Source organism: Otolemur garnettii, unplaced genomic scaffold (assembly GCF_000181295.1).
Source record: "Otolemur garnettii isolate 467f Iridium unplaced genomic scaffold, OtoGar3 scaffold00029, whole genome shotgun sequence".
In the NCBI taxonomy this organism is placed as follows: domain Eukaryota; kingdom Metazoa; phylum Chordata; class Mammalia; order Primates; family Galagidae; genus Otolemur; species Otolemur garnettii.
This window is the reverse complement of record NW_003852424.1, coordinates 2,008,820-2,018,914: the sequence shown is the minus strand read 5'-3', so window position 1 is coordinate 2,018,914 and position 10,095 is coordinate 2,008,820. Positions and strand designations below refer to the sequence as shown.

At 46.6% G+C, this 10,095-nt stretch overlaps 1 protein-coding gene across 1 annotated transcript in view; it reads right to left on the bottom strand.

Moving 5' to 3' along the window:
* ADAMTS17 (ADAM metallopeptidase with thrombospondin type 1 motif 17) overlaps positions 1–10,095 on the bottom strand; it is a 345,625-nt gene that overhangs the window by 255,642 nt on the left and 79,888 nt on the right. The gene's annotated exons all lie outside the window — the stretch shown is intronic.

Sequence of the window (10,095 nt, the reverse complement as noted above, 5' to 3'; positions counted from 1 at the left end):
AAAAAAAAAAAAAAAAGAAAAGTTCGATTTCTAAATGTCACCTTAGGATCCTGAGTTCCGTAGGAGCCTGGTGGACTGCCTGAAATATGCACGCTACAAGCCAACATCCCCTGAGACTGCGTCTCTGACTGCAAGGTCGGTTGTGTCCTGCCCCTGTGGTTCCTCCCAAGAACCGCAACAGCTTCACGTGACTGACCCCAGCTCTTTACACTGTGAGTCCAATAGCTGAACAGTCACTGGGAAAACAAAGTTTTGGCTCTACTCTAAAGTGGCGATTTTAATGGTAGATACAGATGAGGACTGCCCATAGTCCAAAAATACCAGTGGTAACTTGTGTGATTCTTAGTGCTCACATGGTCCCATCTGGCCTGGAGTCTGAACTAAAGCAGCCCAGCCCAGCCACCAAAACAGAAGCTTGCAAAGGAGATGAGAAGCCCTCATCTCCACCGCATACCCTCAGGAACAGGGAGAAGGACTCTGCTTCACCCCCCTGGCAACACTTCTTAAAATACCCTCTCCTCTCTCACATCAGAAGGTAGGTGCTTCGTCCTCCTTCCCGCCCTCTCCACGCACCTCCCCAGGGCCCTGCACCATGTGTGTCCCCCTCAACCCAACTCACCTCCTACAAAGGGATGTAGGAGGACTGCTTTCTCTGGGAATGGTGCTCCATCTCTCATCCTGACCATTCTTCTTGGATGAAATCTCTAAGAACTGGTGCTTCTAGAGAAGAAAATTCTCAACTTGGCTCCCTCTGTCATCTCACTTAAAAAAAAAAAAAATTGTGTACCTTACCCTTGTTACGTTGCAAAAGAAACAAAAAATTGTGGTAAGAACTACATGACAGCTGATTTGCCATCTTACTTGTTTTTAAGTGCACAGTTCTGTGGCATTAAGTTCACTCACATTATTGGGCAGCCCTCACCACCATCCATTCACAGAACATTCTCATCTTCCCAAGCTGAAATCCTGTACCCATAAGCAACAGTTCTCCACTCCCCCTCTGGAGCCTCCAGCCCCTGATGACCACCATTCTGCTTTCTACTTCTGTGAACTTGATGACTCCAGGTCCCTCACGTAAGTGGAACTGCACAATATTTGTCCTTTTGTGATTGGTTTATTTCACTTCGCATGATGTCTTGGAGGTTCCCTGTAACAAGTGTTGGAATCTCCTTCCTCTTTTAGGCTAATATCCCACTGTACGCCCAGACTACACTTTGCTTCTCCACCCATCCCTCCAAGACACCTGGGTTGTGCCTGCCTTTTGGCTATTATGATTAGCACTGCTGTGAACATGGCTATGCAAATATCTGTTCAAGTCCCTGATTTTCCTTCTTTGGGGTATATAGCTAGAATAAATCCAGTAGATCTATCCGATGTGCTCCAGTAGAATTCCTAGATTATAGTTCTATTTTTTTTAAGGAACTGCCATACTGTTGTCTGTAGTAGCTACACCATTTTACAATCCTACCAGCAGGGGACAAGGGCTCCCAGGTCTCCACATCCTTGCCAACACTATCTTTTGTATGTTCTCTGTTGGCAGCCATCCTAACAGATGTGATTGGTCACATAATAACCCTGGGTACTATTATCCCCATTTTACAGATAAGAAAATAGAGCTAGAAATACTAGGTAAGTCACACAGGACAGTGGGAGAAGTAGGATCTGAAGCCAGGTCTAACTGCAGAGCCGCAACCAAGCCAAGCCTGTGCCTTCTTCTCATGGGCAGCCCCTGAGGATGGGCTCAGCTTCACCATGGAGATGGTGGGATCTTGCAGGTGGCAAACGGGACTTTGAGAGCCGCTGCACAGACACCATGGTGGGACCCCTTTCCCAGCTCTGAGCCTGAGGTGTTCTTGGCACATTCCAACCAGGGCAGGAGGCCTGTTCTTGTGGAACCCCTGCAGATGGCACCGGTTCCCCTGCCTCTCCCACCCACTTTTCTGGGCGCAGGCTCTGAGGCTGCACAAAGGCTCCAAAAACTCCTCAGGACTCACAACTACAAAGAAGGCATCTCGTAAAGGCCCAGTTCCCAGTTGTGATTCTACTCCCCATCCTGCTATTCAGGGAAAGTTTTGTTTGTTTTTAACAAACCTAATAAAGGGTTAGGACTGACTCAGAATGACATGACTGGAGGAAGAGCCATACTGTGAGGTGATGAAGTTCAGGACATCAGGCCAAGCTAATCACAAAGTGCTCCTTTGGCCACGGGGGGTGGAGGAGGGACACCAAAGGAAAGACAAGAGACTCCCTCTGCTGTCATCACGCAGAGCCTTTGCTGGGAATGGAAGCGTGGTGGGTTTTGGTCTGGCACCAATGTCACTGGTACCTCGCGCACCTTAACAGCTGTCTACTTGGAAGAGAGGTCTTTTTTCAATTCCCCTTGCAACTATCTGAGCACAGAAGCCCAGGCTAGCTGACCTGGCAGGTCCAGGAAGGACATCTTATAAGGCACCCACTTTGCCCATGAGAACGTTCAAGGGGGCACAAGCCTGCATCTGTCTTTAGAGCCACAGCTGGAAACCCTGCACAGGGAGCTTTGTTTTTTCAACCCTCTTGTTTTCCAGCCCAAAAGGCAATCATTCCCAGCCCTGATTTGTTGATCTCTGTCTAGTTCCAAAATAAATGTTGGTTCCACATCTCCAAAAGGCTGGTAGAATCCCATCCCAAGCAAAAACATATTTTAACCATTTTCTAATGTATTTCAGCCATTATGTAACCTTAGACACAACCCTGGCAGGAGAAACAAGAAAAGTTGAACTTGGTCCCCGGGGCAACTGGTTTCAGCACAGACTTCCAGCCAAGTCCCAAACACAAACCTCCCACAGTGGGATCTTATTGTGTTGTCCTCACAGCAGACAGGTCTTCTTGAAAGGTTTCTACAAGAACTTTGTAGAGAACTTACAGAATCTGTGGGCGCAGATGAAGCCTCCCCAGACCTTAAGGTACAGGAGGGACACACAAGCCACACTTCCTGCATGTGTGCATATAAAAGGGGTGTGTGTCTGTGTGTGGTGTTTGTATGTAGGTCTATACACATGTGCAAATAATTCCTTTACAGTTTTATTTACCCCGTCACTATCTTTTAAGCCATGCACAGGACAAACACATAGAGGTAAGTGCAGGAAACCCCTGGGGGTCCCCGTCCTTGTCCTCTTCTGTTCTTAGGCATGACACTTCCTATAAACAGACCCTCTCCAACTTCTTGACATAGTTAATTGATATTTCTGAGAGAATACTCTCCACCAATGTCAAAAGCTAAGCCTGTGAGAGAAGGAACTAGTAGTTTCCTGAAGTCTATACTTTTATTTTCCAAGAAACTCTATGAGCCAAGAAATCCAAGCTGAATCTGTGGGATACTAAGCCCTAAAATTGATAGAATGCTACTTTCCTAACTCTTTTATGTGGATGGCCTATTTTTTGAGAGTATGATGGGGAAAGCAGAACTTGCCAAAATGGACTGCACCCTGATGGCTGTATGTCTGCATATTTGATTCACCAAATTGAAACCTTTCATAAAACCTCCCCCAAAGTGCAGAATATGGTCAAAGCATAATTATAAACACTAATACAGCCCCTGACAAATAGATGACTTTGCTAAAAACTGCTAGTTATCTGATTTGGGACAACCAGTATGCAATTAAATGTTGTAACCTTTTCATAAAAGACACCGTGTGCATAGGGTTGAAACTTAAGGCTACAGCCACGATGCCAAAAAGTGAGATGGGTTACAAGGTAAAGAAACTGATGTCAGAAGTTAGCCATTCAGAGTCATTTCCTCTTGGAGGCAATCCCCAGAGGCTGTACCGCTAACAATTCTGAAGCACAACTGAAATTTGACTTTATCAGGTTATAAGGAATAAAGCAAACAAATGCGTACAAAGGCCCTGGAGGCAAAGAAACCCAAGGCTTACTCTGACAAGCAAAACTTATACGTGTTGCTCAAACACTACAGGGCAGCCTTACCCAGTAGAAAGAACTTTTGATGCCTCTTTTTGACAATTCAAAACCACTGCTACAGAATGAAGCCAGAGCAACACTCCAACGGTACCAAAGAAAGCAGGCTCCCCAAGGAAGTTCTACACACCTTCTCAGCAAGGGCACAGGCTAGAATAAGCAAATGGCCCCAGGGTGACACTGTAGAGATGAAGCGTAGCCAGGGGATCAATTTATGCAAAAAAGTGGCATTCATTCCTCAGCCCAGGCCTCGGTTATGACATCACAGAGTTCACACTCATCTTGTTCCCTGAGACGTTCAATTCCTAAGAACTCAGCTCGGCCATGTCATAAACTGCCTGTTACCTGCTCTCCATCACCTGTCGCTGGCTCCCCAGTACTTTCTGGTTTTGTGGCCTCATGGTGGGCTGGAAATCAAGGCTTCATTCCCAAATGCCACCAGCCTGGTCGCCTCCACTCAGACACGTTTCCTCCTTAGAGGGCAGAGACCATGACTATGAAGCTCCCCTTGGGCCACCCAGACCAGCAGAGAGGGCAGCACCAGTGCTGAAGGTGACACAGGGAAGGAGTCCTTCCGCCCAAGCTCGGGGAGAGCAGGCCCAGCAGCTGGGTCCCAGCACAGGGGCTCAGAGCACCTCAGAGGCATCCACCTGGCCTCACCCATGAGGCTGGAATGTTCCCATTTTCCTTCTGCAAAGTTATCCCTCCTCCATCTTGGGGGAGGGAAAGGGAAGCTTTGCCATTAATTTAAAATATTATAAGACCAAGCAAGGAAAGAAAAGAAAGTAAAAGCAGCTTGATTTAGGCTGACCAAAAGAGAAATCACCAAAGCTCAATTTACAGGTATAGGCAGAGGTAGGATTGTACCAACACCCCATGTCCACTGAAGGTAACTCAGATGTCCCAGAGACAGATGTAAAGGAGTATGTGCGGGGAAGCAGGCTCACCTCTGCCACGCCTCTGTCTTCCCACCTGCCTTCTCTCACCCTGAGTTCACATCACCCTGTGGCTGGGAAGCACATCATTCCAGAGGAAGCAATTTAACAGATGAAAAGCACTTACCCAAGAGGGCAAGGTCTGAAACGCACAGGGTGGGGGCCATACATCGGCCCACTCTCCTGTGAGTGACCTGCTCCCTGGTGGAGATAAGCAGAACTCCCAAGGGGTCGTGCCTGCTTGTCCTTCCCATTTCAAGGAGGCCCTTGCAAAGCCAGGAGGGAGGGAGGGAGGGTCCTTTTTAAAAAGCATGCCCATTCCTCTGTTCATCAAACCCCATCCAGGACAGAGGAGCTCAGCAAGGCCTCTGCTCATCTGCGGTCAGAGCCACCACACTGCCACAGCCTGCCTACATCAGTGGGACCCCTGTGAGGCCCAGAGATAGTCAGCCTCACATATCAATCTTCACTGGAAGGGCAGGGTGCAGGTGGACATAGGTGACTCTGAACTGTCTAGCATCCATCCGCCCCCATGGCTAAAGCAAACCGATCCCCTTTGGAGAAACCCCACCCCCTACATATTCTTTATGGGAGGTGCTGCTGCCTCCCTTATGGAAACCCAAAGGGTTAGTAGCTCCTTGGCCCCAAGGCAGGTCGGGAGGGTGAGACAGACCACCTGACTTGGGGCAGGACTCTGGACTATGGGCTGGCGACAGACGGGTGTGGGTGGAGATAGAGGTTATTCCCAGTATAGTGGCAGTAGGACCAGACATGCCCTGCCCCAACCAATGAATGGCATCTATGGCCTCGTTCCCCTCCCCCAGGCCCTGCTGTGCTCCAAGCCAGGCTCCCAAGTCCCATGGCAATCTGCTTTTGATAAACACCCTTTGCGCTCATTCCTCACCATCAGGGACTCAGACTGACAAAACAGGCTGACGCAGTGAGAAAGTGTTTGCTGGGAAGCGCAGAGAGGAAGCATTGTTCAAGGAGCCTCCAAATCCTCTCAGTACCTCAGTGATTCTTCCAATGTGTCATTGAAATGGATCTCTGAAATCTATTTTAAACTATTTTTAAAACAGTATTTAAAACACAAGCGTAGGGCTCCTTTGGGGGAGTACTGATGGAGAGGGGTAGGAGGGAACTCTCTGAGGGACTGCTATTCTTTATTTTTGATCTGAGCAGTGGTTTCAGGAGTATAGCCATATGCTTGCACAAAAAGTGACCGTCCTCACTACCACTGAAGTGTATACACTTAAGAACAGTTAAGACAGCACATTTTATGTCAGGTACATTTCATCAGAATTTAAAAAGCACAGTTTAAACCAGAACTCAAAACATTGCTTGAAAACTATTTCAATACATATGCGATAAGCCAAAAAGGAAGAACAGAGTATAGGTATAAATTTAAAAATCCGTCAAGATTTGTGCTCTTTACATGAGCAGTACCCTAATTAAAACAAGAAAAGAAACAAAGAAAACACTACTCTTCGAGATCTTTTAGTGTTGGCAAGTGTGTGTTGATGTGACTCAGATTATTTTTCCGTTCTGTACAATCAAAAGAAAGTACAAAAATAAATTGGATATTGAGGTAACAAAATTATACAGATGGAATACAGATAAATTGGTGCCAGGGCTAAGGAAGAGGGTAGGGCACCAAGGAGTGGCTCTAAAGAGGTGACAAGAGCTGTTTTGTTCTTGCTTGCTGTGGTCAACACACAAATCTGCACACATAATAAGATGTCACAGAACTACTATGGATGTAACAGCATACCAAAAAAAAAAAAAAAAAAAAAAAAGAATATTGGGAAACCAGTGAAGCCTAAATAAGATCCACAGTCTAGTTCACCATCCCGAGATCAACACTCCTGCCTCTGAGGGTGCACTGGAGGCATTTCACTGAAGGTACGTGAAATGCCACCATCAGACAAAGGTGGGTGACAGGGACAAGAGAACTCTCTGTGGTATTCTGGCACTTTTCTTTTTAAAGTGACAGTGAAAGATTTTATTAAGGAAAAAGAAAAGGCTCCCACACAGCAGAGGGAGTCCCACGTGGGTTGCCCTCTGGCACATTTTGTGAAATAATTTTTTTTTCTAAAATTATTTAACAACAAAAAAAATGTTAATATAAAAATAAGTTGGCAGCTGAGAACAGTACTTGACTGCTATACCCTTAGTTTTTGCGTTATGCTCTTCATGAAGTCATCCCACTGTTCTCACTGACAGACTCGATAATCTGTACAAGTAAAACGTGACACATTAAAATAAATCTATACTAATAAGACACCACCCACGTTTAAAAGAAGGATTCAGCTCCTTTGGAAAAAAATGGAAATCACTGATGTATGAGAAAGAGCACACGACGGAGCAGGAAATGGGCAGGTTCCCTCAGCCAACAAGCTGTCACCAGAAGAACCATCAGTCTGCACCTGCTCCCAGACATTAAAAGGCTTTCTTTTTAGGAAATGAACATACACACCTGGGGAGGGGAATCACATAAGGACATAAGATGTCCCCCGGTAACATGTGGCTAAGTGTCAAATGAGCGGTGCTAGGACTGAATTCACACGTTTCTGCCCTAACTGCCAACATGACCAGATTAGAGACAGGCTTTACCAAGCTAATTAAGGTTATATGAGGTCCCAAAGGAGAGATTCTAGCCCAGTAAGACCAGCACCCTTCCGTGTGGAGGGACAGACTGCAGGGAAGCAAGCACAGGGGAAGGGTCATGTGAGGGCACAGCAAGAAGGCTGCTGCCTGTGAGCCAAGGAGAGGGGCCTGGGGAGAAGCTGACCCTGCCCACACCCGGATCCAGACTTCAGCCTCCAGAACTGAGACGATGAATGTCTGCTGTTTAAGCTCCTCGGTCTGTGTGATATTTTGTTGTGGCAGCCAGAGCAAATGAATAAAAAGTAGTACAGCGACGTGGTTCAGAAGAGGAAAAGATTCTCCATTAGAAGTAGCTGCCTGCTCTTCACCAGGGGTCCGGATGCCCATTTATTTACAAATGGCAAGTTCCTCTCAAAAGAGAAATATTTGATATATTCAATAGAAAATAAAAGGCAGCTACAAGTCACATGAAGGGAAAGCTTGTAAGTAGAGGCATGCTGCTCACAGACACTGGAGTTCCTGCACTTGCACTCACTGCTTCATTCTTTCATTGGTTCCTTCTTCATTCAAGCAGCCAACCTAAGGTGGGGACTGGGCCTCTCAAGCCCTGTACCCAGCACCAGAAGACACACGGGTTGGAGGCCAGAGCTGGGCTCTGGGAGTGCAGAGTCTCCTGGGGACCAGCATTTCCACAGGGCAGGCAAGAAAGCACATGGTGCCTGGAGCAGAGGTGGCCCCAGCACAGGGGTAAGGGGCTGTCAAAGTTAACCTGGAAAGGAGTAGCCATTCCGGGGACAGCACGTGCTTCAGTTTCTCCACAGCCCCAGCCTTATGTAAGCCTGTGTCAGCTATCCCTAGAGAGAGGCATATTTATGTTGCCTTGGTTTTATAATTCAGCTACGGAGATGGCTCCCAAATGACAAAGGTTGGTTGACCTTTGACACGTTACCCTCAGATCCATTTATAGGACAGATAAAGTGTAGTAAAAATCATTTTATAGGCTAGGCGCAGGGGCTCATGCCTACAACCCCAAGAACTCTGAGAGGCCAAGGTGGGCAGATTGTCTGAGCTCAGGAGTTCAAGATCACCCTGAGCAAAGTAAGGCTCTGCCTCTACTAAAAATAGAAAAGCTAGCCAGGCACTATAGCAGGAGCCTGTCGTCCCTACTTGGGAGGCTGGGGCAAGAGGATTGCTTGAGCCCAAGAGTTTGCGGTTGCTTTGAGCTATGATGCTGCGCACTCTACCCAGGGTGACACAGTGAGACTCTGTCTCTCAAAAAAGAAAAAAAAATCATTTTGTAAAACTAAAATGTGACAGAAATGTCCGCAATCATCATACTCAATTTTGAAGGGCCTTACGAGTTACCCTGTCCCAAGTGACCATTTAATGGATTAAAAGCTGACATGGCGACATGTCCTACACAGCAAAGGTTGCGATTACCCACTTCTGGGGCACCATGAGAAACTCAAGTTTTTAACATGTGAATTTCACAATATTACCTATTTTTTCAATACGATACTTGTTTTCCTTCACTTTATTACAATTCTAAGCACACAAGATTTACAATTTTGCTTTTGGCAATGCAATACTCTATTTCAACCTCCCGGTGAACAAAGATTTTTGTTAGGGCAGAACTAAGCAACCCATTTCTATACTCAAAGGATGTTTTCCATTTAAAACCCACAGGAAATCAACAACAAAGCAGATACAAATGAAGAATGGAGACAAAGGAAAATGTCAAGTAAAGGGGGTTGAGAAGGAAGGGTATGGAGGAGGGACATGTGGTTTCCAGCTCTGCCATGTCGCTTTCAGCACTGTCTGACGAGAAAGCAACTAGCCTGGCACCAGAGCTGGTGGAGGGGACCAGCCTTACAGTCACGCTTTTAGGGCACCTGGCATGGACCATCCACAAGCACAAGAATAAAACACTAAGCTTTTGCTCGTGACAGCATCCATATAACTCAGCAAGCTTTCCCTCCTGCCTGGGTGGCAAAGACCATCACAGCCAAAGGTGGCCCCAACTATAGACACCTCTGGGCATCTTGGTGGCTCTTCCCCTTGGTTCAATTTCTCATATTTTTCTTATTAACCCTTTATCTAGATGCCTTCTACTGTAAGTAACTTCAAAACTTTTCAGGAAAGAAAAAAAAAAGCAAAATAAAGGCAAAGAGCCAATTTACAAGAAAAGAGGCCAGGGAATGTGTAGAGGACATATTTTCTAGACTGGAAGTGTTATCAAGAAGTGTCCAGGCTTGGCGCCCGTAGCACAGTGGTTGCAGCACCAGCTACATACACCCAGGCTGGGTTCAAACCTGGCCTGGGCCAGCTAAACAACAATGACAACTGCAACAACAACAACAACAACAAATAGTCAGGCGGGGGTGGTGCCTGTGGCTTAAGGAGTACGGTGTGGTCCCAGCCAAAAAAAAAAAAAGCTGCAAAAATAGCTGGGTGTTGTGGCAGGCACCTGTAGTCCCAGGTACTGAGAGTCTGAGGCAAGAGAATGGCTTAAGCCCAAGAGTTTGAGCTTGCTGTAACCTGTGAGCTGTGACTCTACAGCACTCTACCCAGGCTGACAAAGTGAAACTGTCTCAAAAAA